Below are 15206 nucleotides of genomic sequence, written 5' to 3'. Positions count from 1 at the left end.
TTGAACTATTAACTGTATAGTCTATGAAACCTACTTCATGTATTGATTATTTTCTTTCAAATCCCATTCAGGCTGCAAGTGACGAGAAAGATTCTGTTTCGAATATAGCCACAGAAATAAAGGAGGGACCAATATCTGGGACAGGTAATTTTGCAAAACACATCTAATGTCATGTTCAATCAAGATAGAAGAGAACTTCCCTTCCCCAAATAAATCAGTGGGGAGTTCATCTAAGCTGCACGTTCTGATTCAGCACACCTGAGATTCTTCATTTGTAGTGAGTTCTCAGGTGACCCTGATGCTGCTGGTCCTTGGCCGTGATCTGAGTAGTAAGATTATAGACTTCCCTACATTGAAATTGGGAAGAAGAACCACTGGAGAGCAGGTCAACACATACCAGGCTCAGGGAGCAGCATAATTTTGCTTTAATTTTACAGCATGTTTCCATCAAGAGGGGAAAGAGAACGAGATGAAGTAATAGATATTATAGGCATCATATCGTATTGTTTTAAACAGAGGGAAAAGTGATCCTAACAACTCCATAAACACTGTAGAATGAGAACTAAGAAGACCACTGATGAAGCACTTATTCTCCTCAAGGAAGAGGGATTGTGAGGCAGGAAGGAGGAAAAAGAAGAAGGTATTTATGTAATTTTGGGGTTTCTGCTGAGGAAACCTGAGTGAACTCATTTCAGATGCATTTGGAATATTTGCATAAAAGAAGATTTGATTCTGGCTGCTCCAAGAACTACTGGAAGCAGGAAACAACGCTAGAATTGGGATAAACCACAGTGACCCATTACTCCTCTTTGTTACCATTAGGCATCAGAGATACATGTTTTGTTGACTTTAGTTATAAAAATGAGATAAACTTGAATATGAATACATTGGCTTCCTTGTTCAAGGAGCTAACTCTCAGATAAAATAGCTATTTAATGAAACTTCTTTAGAGAATAACATGATACTCCCAACAAGACTATTTTAGAAACAAAAATGATGTTGAAATCTAATTAACTCCTAAAGTGGTCATTTTCAATGAATATTGGAGTGATTTCTGAACGTAAAACTTACTAACATCTAATGCTTGTAGCAGTTCTACTTTGTAGAAGTTTGTTAACATTGGTAATTGATGATATTTTTATTGAGGCTAATATATTATCGTTTGTTGCCATGAGTGGATGAAGAAACTTTCAGAAGGCTAAACTAGTGGATACAAGAAACTTAGGCAAATTATTACACCACATGGGTGTGAGAAATAATGAATATTATCTACTAGATTTCAGGAAACATATATCCAAGGCGATCAATTTAGGACACTTCCACTGAAGAGACATGAAGCGACATTTAACTGAATTGTCATAGTAATTCTGTACCTTCTAGTTATTGGGCAAGTTAAAGGGCATGATGAATGTTTGTAGTATAATGGTGTAAATCCTTCTGATTTCTTGCAAGAAAGACATGCAGGATCATGTACCACCTGCTTTGACATTGATTCTCAGGTGTGTGAGTTACTCCTCTGATTTGTCCTCATCACTCGGCATATCCACATTGATATTGACACGGTTTTATTTTAGTTTTAGATGTATCACAAATCATACCACGTTTGAAATTGTAGCGGTATATTTTGTGAAGCCTGTATTCCTTTTTTTTCAGTGTATTTCTGTCGTGTTCCAGTCTCCAGACAAAAGGTAGAAAACATCAAAGCCTACACTAGTACAGGCAGGAAGATACAGCTTGATGCTAACACTGCATGAATGTTTGAATAAATTTATCATATTCACATATGAGTGATTATGTATCCCTTTTGCTTTTCAGTGTCTTCTCAGAAACAACCAGCTGAGAGGGTAATTAAAGTCTCATTTATACGTTGAACTAGTAACTGTATAGTCTATGAAACCTACTTTATTTATTGATTTTTTTTTTCAAATCCCATTCAGGCTGCAAGTGACGAGAAAGATTCTGTTTCGAATATAGCCACAGAAATAAAGGATGGACAACAATCTGGGAGACATAATTTTGCAAAGCACATTTAATGTCATGTTCAGCCAAGATAGAAAAGAACTTCTCTTCCCCGAATAAATCAGCGGGGGACTCTTTGAAGCTGCACATTCTGATTCAGTAGGCCTGAGATTCTTCATTTGTAGTAAGTTCTCAGGTGACACTGATGCTGCTGGTCTTCGACATGAACTTTGCAGTAAGATTATAGACTTCCACACATTGAAATTGGGAAGAAGAAAGGTTGGAGAGCCATTAAAGACATAAGGAGTCAGGGGACAGCATAATTTTGCTTTAATTCTACAGCATGTTTTCACCAAGGGTGGAAGGAGAAAGAGATGAAGTATAGATTTTACAGACGTCACATCGTATTGCTAAAAACAGATGGGAGAAATGATTATAAAAACCCATAAATGCTGTAGAACGAGAACTAAGGAGACCATTGATGTAGCAATGACTTTTCTCAAGGAAGAGGATTGTCAGGCAGGAAGGAGGGAAAATAAGAAGTTATTTATGTAATTTTGGGATTTCTTCTAAGGAAACCTGAGTTCAGTTGCATATTCGAACATTTTCCTAAAAGAAGCTTTGATTTTGGCTGCTTTAGGAACCAGTGGAAGCAGGAAGGAGTACTAGAACTGGGACAAGTCACAGTGACTCATTACTCCTCTTTGTTACTGTTGGGCATCAGAGATATACATTTTGCTTATATTAGTTATTCAAATGAGATAAACATGAATATGCATATATTGGCTTTGCTTTTCAATTAGCTAACTTTTGGATAAAAATAGCAATTTAATGAAAATGCTTTAGAGAATAACATGATATTTTAAACCAGACTATTTTAGGAAGAAAATAATGGTGAATTCATTAATTGACTTTTAAAATTCTTATTTTCAATGAATATTGGAGTGATTTCCAAATGTAAAAGGTTATTCATATCTAATGCTTGTAGCAACTTTATTTTGTATAAGTATGTCAAATTTAATCATTTATTATACTTTTTGATAAGGTTTATGTATTATACTTTGTTGCCATGAGTGGATGAAGAACCTTTCTGTAGCCTAAACTAGAGGGCACAACAAATGTAGGCACATTATTACACCACATGGGTTTGAGAAATAAAGAATATTATATACAGGATTATCCCAACCTATATCCAAGCTGATGAAGCTGGGACACTTCCACTGAGGACTTGTGAAGTGTACATTCTACTAAAGTGTCATTGTCATTGTGTACCTGCTCAATTACCAGGCAAGTTAAAGAGCATGATGAATACTTGCAGTATAATGGTATAAATCCTTCTGATGTCTTGCATGAAAAACATGCAGTAGCATTTACTACCTTCTTTGACATTGATTCCTGGGTGTGTGAGTTGCTCCTCTGATTTTAGATCACATTTCTTTTCATCATTTGGCATATCCACATTGATATTGACACTTTTTATTTCAGTAATACACACATGACGCATAATACCTCTTTGTAATTTCTGACTGTATATTTTCTGGAAGCCTGTATTCCTGTTTTCTTCAGTGTATTTCCTCATGTTCCTGTCCCAAAGACACAAACTGTAAAACATCAAATCCTACACTAGTACAGGCAGGAGGATACAGCTTGATGCTAACACTGCATGAATGTATGGATAACTTTATCATATTTACATATGATGGATTATATATTTCTTTTGCTTTTCAGTGTCTTCTCAGAAACAATCGGCCTGGAAGGTAGTTACTCTTTCATTTATATTTTGAATTATTTATTGCATAGCATATGAAATATATATTATGTTGACTATTTTGCTTCTCTTTCCATTCAGGTTATATTTAAAAAGAAAGTTTCTCTTTTGAATATTGCCACAAGAATAGTGGGTGGTCGGAAATCTGGAACAGGTAATTTGGCAATACACATTTAACGCCATGTGCACTCAAGACAGAAGAGAACGTCCCACCGCTGAATAGATCAGTGAGGTGTCATTGAAAATGCACTTTCTGATTCAGCAGGCCTGAGATTGTGCATTTCTAGTAAGTTCTCAGGTGATGCTGATGCTGTTGGTCCTTGGCCATGATCTTAGTAACAAGCTTATAGACTTCCCTACATTGAATTTGGATAGAAGAACCACTGGAAAACAGTTCAAGACATAAAAGGTTCGGGGGACAGCATAATTTTGCTCTTATTTCAGAGCATGTTTCTATGCAAAGGGGAAGGAGAAAGAGAAAAAAGTAATAGAAATTATAGATGTCAGATGGTACTGCTAAAACCAGAGGGAGGAAGTTGTCATAATAATCCATAAACACTGGAGAATGAGGAGCAAGGTGACCACTGATGTAGTAATTATTTTCATCAAGAAAGAGGGATTACAAGGCAAGAAAGAGAGGAAGGAAGAAGTTATTTAGGTAATTTTGGGGTTACTGCTGAGGAAACCTGAGTGAACTCACTTCAGATGCATTTAGAGTATTTGCATACCAGAAGATCTGATTTCTGGCTGCTCCAATGACTACTGGAATCAGGGAGCGCTAGAGTTGGGACAAACCACAGTGCCTCATTATTCATGTTTATTACTATCAGACATCAGACATATATTTTTATTAGTTATTCAAATGAGTTGAAATTTAATATGAATATATTAGCTTTTTTCCAAAATGCTGGCTGTTTTGTTAAAATAGCTATTTAATGAAAATTCTTTATAGTAAAGTGATATTCCAGACAGACAAAAATAATGTTGAATGCATTAATTGAATCCTAAAATGGTTATTTTCAATGAATATTGGACTGATTTCCAAATGTATAAGTTTATTAATATCTAATGCCTGGAGCAATTCCATTTTGTATAAGCATGTATAATTTATTATACTTTGTGATGCGGTTTATATATTATACCTTCTTGCCATTAGTGGATGAAGAAACTTTCTGAAGGCTAAACTAGAGGATATAAGAAACGTAGGCAGATTATTACACTACATGGGCATGATAAATAATGAATATTAACTACTAGGATTCACCAAACATATATCCAAGCAGATCAATTCAGGACACTTACACTGAAGAGACATAAAGTGTACATTCAACTGAAGTGTCATTGTAATTGTGTACCTTCTCAGTTATTGAACAAGTTAAAGAGCATGATGAATATTTGTGTTATAATGGTATAAATCCTTCTGATGTCTTGCATGAAAGTCATGCGGTCGCAGTTAGCACCAGCTTTTACACTTATTTCTAGGGTTATGATTTGCTCCTCTGATTTTAGATCACATTTCTCCTTGTTAATCAGCATATCCACATTGATATTAACACATTTTTTTAGCAATAGATGTGGTGTATAATCTCACTTTTTAACTTGTAACTGTATGTTTTTTGAAGCCTGTATTCCTATTTTCTTCATTGCATTTCTATCATGTTACCGTCCCAAAGAAACAAACTAGAAAAACATGAAACCCCACACTAATACAGGCAAGAGTATTCAGTTTGATGCTAACCCTCCATGAATGTATGGTTGGCCTTACCATATTTACATATGATTGATTATATATTTCTCTTGCTTGTTAGAGTATCCTGAGAATCTGCCCACCATGAAGGTAATTACTCTTACATTTACATTTTTAATTATTAACTGCATATCCTATACCAATATGCATCATGTGCTAATCATTTTGTTTTAAAACCCATTCAGGCTACAATTGAAAATAAAGATTCTGTTCTGAATACAGCCACCAAAATGAAGGATGCACAAACATCCACACCAGGTAAACTTTGCATTGTAGATTTAACTCTGGAAGGAAGTACATTAATCTATTTGTAATGCTCATAGTCTTTCTATTCTCAATTATTTCACTTTTTATATTTTATTTCAGGATTTCATCTAAATAATGCAGCTGTTATCATTTTTATTTATGTTTTCAAAAATGAGATTTACATGCATAAGGAAAATATATTTTTAAAACATAAGGTTTTTTCTTTTTTTTTTATTTGGAGACAGAGCTTTGCTCTTGTTGCCCAGGCTGGAGTGCAATGGCTCAGTTGTAGCTCACCACAACCTCCGCTTTCCTGGTTCAAGCAATTCTCCTGCCTCAGCCTCCCGAGTAGCTGGGATTACAGGCATGCACCACCATGCCTCGCTAATTTTGTGTTTTTAGTAGAGACAGGGTTTCTCCATGTTGGTCAGGCTGGTCTTGAACTCCCGACCTCAGGTGATCCTCTCACCTCGCCCTCCCAAAGTGCTGGGATTACAGGCGTGAACCACCGTGCCTGGCCTAAAAATATAAGGTTTTATTCAGATGTTTCTACTTTTACATTTTGATACTCTGAAGTTTCCAATTTGGAATTTCAATAGTTTTTAGCGATTTAAAGAGATCAATTTTGATACTGTAAAATATTTGTTTTGCTTTAAAAGTCAGTTCAAATTATGGCTTTTAGCTAATGAAATGTTTTATTTGGTAACATATTTGTATTGTTTTAACTTTTATTGGTTTTGGTCAGTTTTGTTACACTTATTATATTAAGCCAATCAGATGTTCTGATTAGCACACTGTGTGTCTGTGTGTGTGTTATTTTTTTGTTTTTAATTTTAATGAGTAAATTGTAGGTGTTTATGTTTATGGAGTAAATGAGATATTTTGATACAGGCATACAATGTGTAATAATGACATCATGGTTAATGGGTTATCCATCACCTCAAGCATTAACCATTTCTTTGTGCTTTTAATTTGTACTTCCTTAGTAATGCTAAAATGTACAACGTTATTGCTGACTGTAGTCATGTTTTTGTGCTATAAAATGCTACATTTTATTCATTGTTTCTAACTGTAGTTTGTACTTACTAAGCATCCTCATTTCCTACCACCCCCACACCCTTCCTAGACTGTGGTAATGGTGATTTTTCTCTTCATCTCCATGAGCTCTATTTTTTAAATTTCTCACACCCACAAAGGACTGACAACATGTGAAGCCTTCCTTTCTTTGCCTGGATTATTTTACTTGACATAATGTCCTCTTGTTCCATCCATGTCATTGCAAATGAGAGGATCTTATTCTTTCATATGGCTGAGCAGTATATGTATCACATTTTTAGAACCCATTTGTCTGTTGATGTACATTTAGGTTGATTCCAAATTATGGCTATTGTGAAAAGTGCTGCAATAAACATGTCCGGGCAGATTTCTCTTTTATAATACTGATTTTCTTGCTGTTGAGTAGTTACCTAGCAATGGGATTGCTGGATCATGTGGGTAGTTGTATTTTTAATTTTTTGAGGACTCTATACTGTTCTCCATAGTGACTGTACTAATTCACAATGCCACCAATGGTGTACGAGGGTTCCGCTTTCTCCACATCCTCACCAGCATTTCTTAATGCCTGCCATTTGGATAAAAGCCATTTTAACTGAGGTGAGAAGATACCTCATTGTAGCTTTGATTTGCATTTCTGTGATGATCAGTGATGTTGAGCACCTTTCCATATACCTGTTTGCCATCTGATAGCAGTTTGAAACATAACAGTGTCATTTTGCTACTATTTCTGAGCATGTTTCTAGCCAGAGGGAAAGGAACACAAATTTAGGAAATAGAAATTATACATGTAAGATACTACTGCTAAATTAAGAGGTTTTCCTCTTTATTTGTGGTGGGAATAATTTATGAGAGCTATATAGAAGTGCTGATATTAGTTAATCAAATGAAATTTATTTGAACTAAGAAACTTTGATTGATTTTACTAAGAAACCTATTTTTTTAATAAGATCACACTTCCATGAAAGTGCCTTAGAGATTGGCATGGTATATCAAATCAAACTAATTTTAGAAACAAAAAGTTATAGCATTCATTCTTTGAATAACAAAACCAAAATAATCAGTGAACATTGCACTGATTTTGAAGTATAAAATGTTATTAATAAGTCTGTGAAAATTTATTTTTTTCATTTTCGACAATTATTTACACCTTGAAAGCTTATTATACACTTTTTTTTTTTTTTTTTCTGAGATGGAGTCTCACTCTGTCTCCCAGCCTGGAGTGCAATGGCACAATCTTGGCTCACTGCAACCTCTACCTCCCGGGTTAAAGCGATTCTCCTGCCTCAGCCTCCTGAGTAGCTGGGATTATAGGCACATGACATCATGCCCGGCTAATTTTTGTATTTTCAGTAGAGATGGGGTTTCACCATGCTAGTCAGGCTGGTCTCGAACTCCTGACCTTGTGATCCACCTGCTTCAGCTTCCCAAAGTGCTGTGATTACAGGCATGAGCCACCACACCCAGCCTATACACTATTTTTGATGTGGTTTATATATCTTCTTGCATGAGTGGATTCAGAAACTTCTTGACAGGGCCAAACTGCAGGATACAAGCAATGTAGACATAGCAGTAGCCTACCTAGGAATGAAAAAAATGAATAGTTTTATTAATTTTTATTCTACAACTGTCTATCTAAGCTGATTAATTTTAAAGTTTCTCTGATGAGAAATAAATTATATATTTATTGGAAGTGTCCTCACAATTTTGTACTTCCTAAATAATAGGAAAAATAGTTGGACATGATAAATGCTTGTAGTATAATGGTGTAATTGGATCTGAAGTATTGCATTAAAGATAGGCCATAGCATCCTCCTGTCAGCTTTGACATTACTCTCTCAGGATCATGATTTGCTATTCTTTATAAGGATCATTTTTCTTATTATCAGTCAACATGTTTACATTGGAATAGACACACTCTTCTATTTTAGTTATAGTTAGTTGAGACATAATCTCACTTCTGAAACCTTAACTACATATTTTATAAAACCTGTATTAAATAAACCCATTTATCTGAGGAAAGATAGCCAGAATCAAGGAAGACTTCACATAGCTGTCTGAGTCTTAAATTATGAAAGAAATTTGTCAGAATAGTTGAAAATATTTTAGATATAAAGAAGAGACTGCACATTGATGAAAATGTAAACAGTAGCAGTCATTTTGGAAATGATTAATAATGAACAGCAGGCTCAATGTGCTGTTATAAAGGTACTATTGTGAAGTAAAGAACAGTGTGCTGTTACTTTTTCTGTTTCTATTGGATTTTTACATTTTGTTTTATTTCCGATGGTTTTGTTCATTGATGTTGGGTGGATGAATTTATGAGTGAATCTTTGACCATGTTTGCATGGCTTGAACCTGGTGACATCTAGTGCCTCCCCAAGTGGTTTGCTGAAGTTTTGGAGGATTAAAAGCATTTCTTAAAGAAGTAAATATTATCCTAAAGATTAAGCTTCGTTTAAACACTTTTATTTTCTGGTTTTAGAAAGACTATGGCTTTTTTTTTTTTTTTTGAGACGGAGTCTCGCTCTGCCGCCCAGGCTGGAGGTGCAGTGGTGAGATCTCGGCTCACTGCAAGCTCCGCCTCCCGGGTTCACGCCATTCTCCTGCCTCAGCCTCCCGACTAGCTGGGACTACAGGCGCCCGCCACCACGCCCAGCTAATTTTTTTGTATTTTTTAGTAGAGACGGGGTTTCACCTTGTTAGCCAGGATGGTCTCGATCTCCTGACCTCGTGATCCGCCCGCCTCGGCCTCCCAAACTGCTGGGATCCACAGGTGTGAGCCACCGCCCCTGGCTGACCATGGCTTTTATCTAACTGTTCTGTGTAGCTCATTTTAACTAAATATACAATTTTTTTAGCAGAACAAGACTTAGAAATGTCATCAGAGGGAGAGCAAAAGAGGCTTGAAGAATATGAAAATAACCAGCCACAGGTATGTAAAAATTTAAAATCAAATTTCTGGTTTAATCTTGTTTTCCTTGCTTTGGTAATACAGCATATTTGAAATGAATTTACCTTTGGATTAGCCTTTTAGTATCAGTTGATTATAATTTAATATTTCATTTTAAAAACACTTAACTAGTTATAAAACTTAAAATAGTGTTGGAATCTATAGCAACTTATATCTAATCTTTAACTCAAACCCTTGGAATTGAGTTAAAAATTTCCTGATATTGTTTGCACTTCTATTTTTATAACTTCCTATTATAATAAAGAAGGTAACATCAAATATTGAATTACAACTTTAAGCAATAGAAATTATGAACAATTTAACAGTGATGACCACCGTATTGGATTCAGATTAAAGGAGTAATTATTGCTAGTGGTTCAAACTTTGCAGTTTTTTTATTGCCAGTCACTAATACCAAGGTTAAGAATTTATTTTCCCTTTTGATCTCTGACTTCAGTTTCTATGTTCAGGGAGAGAATGGGTCATAAAATCAACCCAACTGGCTATCAAGAGAATTATACATTGCAGAATGGCACCTTTGGTATTAGCGTACAAACAATAACTGCCTAATATACAAAAACTGGAAGCATTCCCTTTGAAAGTGGGCACAAGACAGAGATGCCCTCTCTCACCACTCCTATTCAACATAGTGTTGGAAGTTCTGGCCAGGGCAATTAGGCAGGAGAAGGAAATAAAGGGTATTCAATTAGGAAAAGAGGAAGTCAAATTGTCCCTGTTTGCAGATGACATGATTGTATATCTAGAAAACCCCATTGTCTCAGCCCAAAATCTCCTTAAGCTGATAAGCAACTTCAGCAAAGTCTCAGGATACAAAATCAATGTACAAAAATCACAGGCATTCTTATACACCAATAACAGACAAACAGAGAGCCAAATCATGAGTGAACCCCCATTCACAATCGCTTCAAAGAAAATAAAATACCTAGGAATCCAACTTACAAGGGATGTGAAGGACCTCTTCAAGGAGAACTACAAACCACTGCTCAAGGAAGTAAAAGAGGATACAAACCAAATGGAAGAACAGTCCATGCTCATGGGTAGGAAGAATCAATATCGTGAAAATGGCCATACTGCCCAAGGTAATTTATAGATTCAATGCCATCCCCATCAAGATACCAATGACTTTCTTCACAGAATTGGAAAAAACTACTTTAAAGTTCATATGGAACCAAAAAAGAGCCCGCATCGCCAAGTCAATCCTAAGCCAAAAGAACAAAGCTGGAGGCATCACACTACCTGACTTCAAACTATACTACAAGGCTACAGTAACCAAAACAGCATGGTACTGGTACCAAAACAGAGATATAGATCAATGGAACAGAACAGAGCCCTCAGAAATAATGCCGCATATCTACAACCGTCTGATCTTTGGCAAACCTGACAAAAACAAGCAATGGGGAAAGGATTCCCTATTTAATAAATGGTGCTGGGAAAACTGGCTAGCCATATGTAGAAAGCTGAAACTGGATCCCTTCCTTACACCTTATACAAAAATTAATTCAAGATGGATTAAAGACTTAAATGTTAGACCTGAAACTATAAAAACCCTAGAAGAAAACCTAGGCAATACTATTCAGGACATAGGCATGGGCAAGGACTTCATGTCTAAAACACCAAAAGCAATGGCAACAAAAGCCAAAATTGACAAATGGGATCTAATTAAACTAAAGAGCTTCTGCACAGCAAAAGAAACTACCATCAGAGTAAACAGGCAGCCTACAAAATGGGAGAAAATTTTCGCAACCTACTCATCTGACAAAGGGCTAATATCCAGAATCTACAATGAACTCAAACAAATTTACAAGAAAAAAACAAACAGCCCCATCAAAAAGTGGGCGAAGGATGTGAACAGACACTTCTCAAAAGAAGACATTTATGCAGCCAAAAAACACATGAAAAAATGCTCATCATCACTGGCCATCAGAGAAATGCAAATCAAAACCACAATGAGATACCATCTTACACCAGTTAGATTGGCAATCATTAAAAAGTCAGGAAACAACAGGTCCTGGAGAGGATGTGGAGAAATAGGAACACTTTTACACTGTTGGTGGGACTGTAAAGTAGTTCAACCATTGTGGAAGTCAGTGTGGTGATTCCTCAGGGATCTAGAACTAGAAATACCATTTGACCCAGCCATCCCATTACTGGGTATATACCCAAAGGATTATAAATCATGCTGCTATAAAGACACATGCACACATATGTTTATTGCGGCACAATTCACAATAGCAAAGACTTGGAACCAACCCAAATGTCCAACAATGATAGACTGGATTAAGAAAATGTGGCACATATACACCATGGAATACTATGCAGCCATAAAAAATGATGAGTTCATGTCCTTTGTAGGGACATGGATGAAACTGGAAACCATCATTCTCAGCAAACTATCACAAGGACAAAAAACCAAACACTGCATGTTCTCACTCATAGGTGGGAATTGAACAATGAGAACACATGGACACAGGAAGGGAAACATCACACTCCGGGGACTGTTGTGGGGTTGGGGGAGGGGGGAGGGATAGCATTAGGAGATATACCTAATGCTAAATGACGAGTTAATGGTGCAGCACACCAACATGGCGCATGTATACATATGTAACAAACCTGCACATTGTGCACATGTACCCTAAAACTTAAAGTATAACAATAATAAAAATAACTGCCTAATGTATTTCAATATAGAAAATCTATAAATATTGTTAAATTGATTAAATCCACTGTCATTAGTAGACCTTAGAACTTAAGCCTATAATCTATATAAATATATAACACTGTCAATCATATTACATTATGTAATTTGCATTAAAATGTAAGAATTTGCTTTTCTTACTGACTGGTGTTGATTTTGGCTCCTAATAATTTAAAGTTTGCCTAATCATTTGTTAGTAATCTTTGGAAAAAGCACTCAAGTGTACACTGTACGTATAGTGATAAAATCTTTTAAAGTGACAGTGCCTTTATAGTACCACAAGTCATCTCCTAATTCATTTTTGGGAAATTTAACACACAATGAATTAGTCAAGTTTAGTCCAAACAAACAGTGACAAATTAAAGTTTCATGGTTTATGTTTTTCACTTATTTTAGGCTAATGCAAATTATTTTTCACTTCTTAGTTACAATCCAGTGATTTGGGAGTAGGTAAACATAGATTAAGAAGTTTAATATTAAACTTTAATTATTTTTTAATTTTTCTCTTTTGACACTTGATTATTTAAAGATAAAGTTATTTTTAAAACATGTACTCTGACAGAAAAGACATCTGAGAAACAAAACTAGCAAATTTATCTTCCACTTTTGCATGTGCAAAAATTGTCTCAACAACTAGTAGTGAAAAAGTGTTGTGATAGAAAGGACCTCTTTATATATGCAGGACTTACTTGTGCACAAAAGTATGAGAGAATGTGGATCAAACAAGACAAATTAGGGTAAAAAGAAACTTTAAAATTCATCACAAATAAGTTAAAGCAGAGTTTCAGTGAAATTTGTGAAAATTACAAAACTGCTTGTATTGAGGAAGAGCAACTACATAATAGCTCTACAGGAAGAACAAACTTAAGTAAATACCCTCTAATTTGACAAATGATTCACCTGATTGTCAGGAAAGTGATGCATCTGGCATGTCTGTCTCTGTAGTAGTCCAGATATTTCCTGAACAAAAATAACCCAGTCTCAAAAATGCCTTTCTATCTCATTCATACTCTGGGTCCCCAGAATATGCTTGCCAGTCACCTTCAGAGCTTTATTTAAGTAGAAATAAAGTAGACCGTGAAAATGACAACAAACCAGATACTGAACATGTTTTTAACCCAGACAAGGAAAATTTTTATAATGATACAGAAAGTATGAAAGCAAGAAACCCAGAAGTAGTTATGGTTGAAATAAAAGAAGACCAATAGGTTGTTAGGCAAATGACAAAAAACCAAAACACCACTAATTGGAAATTAAACATCGGACATATGCCTCAATTTAGTGATTCAAAAAGCCTTTTAGATATGTGGCTTACCTGCTCCAAAGAAATGAAGCATGTGATTTAAAAAAAAAAAAGATTATGGTGTTTCTGTTGTTACAAACACAACAGTACAAAACCAATACAGAATGTGTTCCAGAAGCTGTTATATGACAACTGTAGTGCAAATAAGTATGAAAGCATAAAACTTGAATTAGAAAATGTGCATCATTCTCCACCACATGGTGACAGAACATCAGCAGTATGTCTAGAAGTGGAATTAAATGATATATGCAAAGATTTAAGAATGAGGTAAGCATATTACAAGTAAAGTAGAGTTCCTGGCTTTGGAGAAAGTTCAACTTCAAAAAGACTTAGAGGGTCACTTGCTGCTACTCTGTTTTTTCTCTTCACCCATTATTTGATCCATTTGAATTTTTTACTTATGAAAATCTCTTGTGTAAAATGGGGTTATCTAAATACATAATTGTACGTGTAAATAGATTGTTTTTGCAATTAAAATAATTCAAGCTCAGGAAGACATTCTCTTAATCTTTGTTCCTTAATTAACCCAAGTCTCTCTGTCAGTTTTCTAAATGGCATAGGAACTGGGAAACTAATTTATCCATAGACCATGTGGTCTTCTGAACTAGAGTCAACATAAAGGAAATTGCTTAAAAAAGAAGTACAGAACAAGTTCCTGTGTTTGTGCTTGTATAAACAGATGGGTAATTCCCACTTCTGTACATTTAGTGTATGTTATAAATATTTTGGGGACATTTTGAAACAGTGTTATATATTTTATAGGTGAAAAACCAAATACATTCTAGGGATGACCTTGATGACATAATTCAGTCATCTCAAATAGCCTCAGAGGATGATGACTCACTTTGCTCTAATTGTAAGAAAGTCATATTACTCATTGATCAACATGAAATGAAGTGTAAAGGTAGGACCAATGCATAAATATAAGGCTTTTTAAAAATCCTATAGCAATGTATGCACACATTGCTTAGCACTGTACCATAGAGTACTGATATGTTACAAGAATGTTCATCTCAGAAATATGCCTTATGTTAAAATAGAATGAAAACAGCTGTATCTTGTACCTTCTCAGCCAAAGAGCTATGATCATTTCACTGTACTTTTCTCAGTGTGAATGGCATGCCCAATGTGTTTGTTTACTCTGCTTCTCTTCTATGCCATTACCCATTTACCCATGGTCAGGTTACCATTTCCTCCCACCTGAAATACTGTGATAACCTTCTAACTGTCTTTCCTACTATTCCACCTTCCAAAACCATGGCCTGTTCTGCAATCGTAATTATATAGTTGTAAAAAATCACACCTGATCATGTTACCTGCTTGCTGAAAACCCAGCTGCCATTTATTGCTATAAGGTATGGATATCAGTCCTTGAGCTTTATATTGCATCATTGCATACCCTTCTCTGTGCCACAGCCAGTGCCTTAGGTGTTTGCTCCTACAATCAGTAGCTTTAGTGTG

General features: G+C 35.4%; 1 pseudogene; it reads left to right on the top strand.

Moving 5' to 3' along the window:
* Positions 1-15206, top strand: part of LOC117979209 (ankyrin repeat domain-containing protein 36B-like) — a 38704-nt pseudogene that overhangs the window by 6276 nt on the left and 17222 nt on the right.

This window comes from Pan paniscus, chromosome 12, assembly GCF_029289425.2.
Source record: "Pan paniscus chromosome 12, NHGRI_mPanPan1-v2.0_pri, whole genome shotgun sequence".
In the NCBI taxonomy this organism is placed as follows: domain Eukaryota; kingdom Metazoa; phylum Chordata; class Mammalia; order Primates; family Hominidae; genus Pan; species Pan paniscus.
This window is presented reverse-complemented; position numbering and strand designations above follow the sequence as displayed.